The sequence below is a fragment of the Pan paniscus genome, chromosome 4, assembly GCF_029289425.2.
Source record: "Pan paniscus chromosome 4, NHGRI_mPanPan1-v2.0_pri, whole genome shotgun sequence".
In the NCBI taxonomy this organism is placed as follows: domain Eukaryota; kingdom Metazoa; phylum Chordata; class Mammalia; order Primates; family Hominidae; genus Pan; species Pan paniscus.
In genome coordinates, this window is record NC_073253.2 from 126,550,943 (window position 1) to 126,555,175 (window position 4,233).

Here is a 4,233-nt window from a genome sequence, read left to right on the forward strand (position 1 = left end):
ACTCACGCCTGTAATCTTAGCACTTTGGGAGGCCAAAGTGGGAGGGTCGCTTGAACCCAGGAGTTCAAGTTTACAGTGAGCTATGATTATGCCAATGCACTCCAGCAGCCTGGGAGACAGAGTAAAACCCTGTCTCTAAAATAATAATATAATAATTACAAGATGCAGTCTTATAAGGAAGAAAGACTTTACATCTGTTAAATTTAAATTATGTATTTGGTTGGCAAGGTACAGTGGCTCACGCCTGTAATCTCAGCACTTTGGGAGACTCAGGCAGGTGGATCACTTGAGGTCAGGAGTTCTAGACCACCCTGGCCAACATGGTGAAACCCCATCTCTACTAAAATACAAACTAATAAATAAATAAATTCTGTATTTGGTAGATCATGATTCAATGTCAGATTGAGTGGATTTGTTTTATAAAACTAAAATTGAACATTAATTTATAGAATTTTATTTTATTTTTGACACATTTAATCATCCTTTGGCAACATTTCTTACCAAGTATAAAAATGAAAAGTTCTGTTTATTTGCATTATTGAAATCCAGTGGCTTTCAAATATGGAATAGTTCAATAACTTCCAGAATTCTAGAATTGGAGGTGATATAAAGAAGTTTAAAAAAGGAAATTTGGCCGGGTGCAGTGGCTCACGCCTGTAATCTGAGCACTTTGGGAGGCCAAGGTGGGCAGATCTCTTGAGTGCAGGAGTTCGAGACCTGCCTGGGCAACATGGCAAAATCCTGTCTCTACAAAAAAATACAAAAATCATCCGGAGGCTGGGCGTAGTGGCTCATGCCTGTAATCCCAGCACTTTGGGAGGCCAAGGCAGGCAGATCACTTGAGATTAGGAGTTAGAGACCAGTGTGACCCTGTCCATGGTTAGTAGAGACCTTGGCGAAACTCCATCTCTACTAAAAATACAAAAAATAGCCAGGCATGGTGGTGTGCACCTGTAATCCCAGCTACTTGAGAGGCTGAGACATGAGAATCGCTTGAACCTGGGAGGTGGAGGTTGCAGTGAGCTGAGATTGCACCACTGCACTCCAGCCTGGGAGACAGAGCAAGACCCTGTTTAAAAAAAAAAAAATTATCCAGGTGTGGTGGTAGGTACCTGTAGTCCCAGCTACTCAGGAGGCTGTGGTAGGAGGATAGCTTGAGCCCAGGAAGTTGAGGCTACAGTGAGCTGTGATTGTGCCACTGCACTCCAGCCTGAACAACAGAGCAAGACCTTGTCTCAAGAAAGAAAGAGAGACAGAGAGAGAGAGAAAATGAAGAGTAAACACAGAGCAACTCTGGTCCTGATGGCTTTCAATTTCCCATGAAGTCCATTGGAATTCTGGCTTCAGTCTTTGACTTCTGTGAGATTTATATCCTTTATGTGAGTTACTCAAGGCTCTGTTCCCTGCAATAAAAGACACATGACTCTAAAAGTAATTAAAATTACATTATTTTTTCCCATAGTGCAAATACCAGCAGCTTTAGCTCCTTACCGTCTTTTAGGGTGTATATCCTCATCATGGACAGAATGTTTGTGTCCCCCTCAAATTCACACGTTGAGGCCCTAATTCCCAGTGTGGCTCTATTTGGTAAGGGGCCGCTGAGGAAGTGATTGAGGTTATGTGACCATAAGGATGGGTTTATAAGAAGAAACAACAGAGAGTTTGCTAACTCGCTCCCTTGAGCACATGCACCAAGGAAGGCCATGTGAGGACACAGCAGGAAGGCAGCTGTCTGCAAGCCAGGAAGACAGCTCTCACCAGAAACCAAATTGGCTAGAATCTTGATCTTGGACTTCTAGCTTCTAGAACTCTGAGAAAATTAATTTCTGCTGTTTAAGCCATCCAGTGTGTGGTATTTTGTTGTGGCAGCTGGAGCAGACTAATACAATCCTGAGGTTCTTTCAGAAGTATATCCTGAAGTTTCTGAAGTCCCAGAATGCTACTATGTGGAGCAAAATCAACTCATTCTCATGGAGAGAACCAGGCTCTCATTCCTAGAAATTTAAAAAACTACATAGACTTATAATTACCTTATGGGGTGTGTGTGTGTGTGTGTATGTGTGTTTTTAGAGACCGGGTTCTTGCTATGTTGTCCAGACTGATCTCAAACTCATGGACTTAAGTGATCCTCCCACCCCGGCCTCCCAAAGTTCTAGGATTACAGGCATGAGCCGCTGCACCCAGCCTATTTTTCTTTTATTTAATATAAACTGAACATTAATTAACCCTATACAATTTCTTCCTGTAGCCTGTAATTTAATTTACTATGTAATTTTATTTTTGTTATTATTATTATTATTTTAATTGAGAAGGGAGTCTCACTGTGTTGCCTGAGATGGTCTTGAGCTCTTGGGCTCAAGCAATTCTCCCGCCTCAGCCTCCCAAGTAGCTGAGACTATGGGCAGGTGCCACTGCACCTGGCTAATTTACTCAGTAATTGTTTTTTTAGCAATTTAAGAAAACTTGGAGCTCTGACCTAAAGTAGGTTGTTTGTTTGTTTTTAAATAAAGAAGAGAGAAAGGCTGGGCATAGTGGTTCATGCTTATAATCCCAGCACTTTGGGAGGCCAAGGTGGGTGGATCTCCTGAGCCCAGGAGTTTGAGACCAGCCTAGGCAACATGGGGAAACCCCATCTCTATTAAGAATACAAAAATTAGCCAGGCATGGTGGCACGAACCTGTAGTCCCAGCTACTCAGGGAGCTGAGGTGGGAAGATCACTTGAGCCTGGCAGATAGAGGTTGCAGTGAGTCAAGATTACGCCACTGCACTCCAGCCTGGGTGAGAGAGCAAGACCTTGTCTCAAAAAAAGAAGAAAGAAAACTGTAACAGGTATCTATCTATGTACACAGAGCCAAGATTTAACACTATCATTTTACCATGTTTTCTTTGAATATCCTTTCTTTTCATTTAAGAAATAAAACCTTTCCAATATCATTTATAAGCATGGTATTGATTTTATTTAATGATCTAGTACCCAGAAGCACTAGAAGGTTGCTGAGCATCCTACTTGTTCTAATGACAATTCTGTCGCCTCCTTTTAATTTCACGTAATTTCCTTTGGGCTTGTCCTATTGCTGAATCTAAGGCTTCCAGTACAATGTTCACTGGAAAGCATTAAGGGCAGGCATCTTTGTCCTGTACTTGTCTTCAAAGGAAATTTTTCTACTGTTTCACCACTCATAATGATGTTTGTTGCAGTTTACTGGATACCTATTTCAATTATTAACCAATTTTTGAAAATGTAAACCACTTAAGTATTTCAAACAGGAAAGTTAGCTCGGGGAATTAATTACAAAATTATTGAAAAGGCGAAGGGGCAAAAAAGTGAAAAATGGTGTCACTCCAAGCCCAGGAAGTCTGTGCTTCTGAGCAGCTGCAGCACAGCTATTTCTGCTGCTAGAGGCTGCTGCAGAAGAAAACAAATGGATTCTCTCCCTTTGCCACCTTTTAAATCCCCACCATTGTCTCCTACTGACAGAACTGAACCAAACCACAGCAAGGGAACATGGGAAATGTAGTTGTCAGCCTTCCAGCCCTCCAGTGATAGAGAAGAGAAAATGCAAATGCAGGAAAGAAACCGAAAACTAAAAGTCAAATAAATTTCACAGTATTCTCCTTCACATTAAGGAGTTTCTGTCTATTCGTAGTCTTCCAAGAGGTTTATCGTTTGTTTACGTTTTCTGCACCTATTGAGACGTTAATATAGCTTTGCTTTTTAAATCTCTTAACAAGAATAATGAATTATATTACAGATTTTCTCATTGTTAAACCTGTTTTGCATTTCTGCTATAAAGCCTACTTGATCATGATACATCTATAAACATACATACACACACACGTATGTATATGTTTTCTATATGTATATTTACATGCTTGATTTTATTTCCTAACATTTTGTTTAGGGATTTTACGTAAATGTTTATCAGCAGTATTGACCTTTAGTTTTTCTTTCTCCTTGCTGTCTTTGTGTAATTTTGTATCAAAGTTATACCAGTTATACCAGTTTGTGTCTTCTCCCTCCTTTTTAATTCTCTGGAAGATTAATTGTTATTTGAAGTTTGGCTTTTTAAAAATCTCCTATAAAACACTAAACCTAGTACTTTAAATGACGACTTGTTTTAGATTAGTGATTGTATTTTCATTCATATTTTTCTTTTTGAATCTGTTTCTGGAATTAATATTTTTCTAGAACATTATCTTTTTTTAAGATTTTCAAATTTAGTGGCATAAAA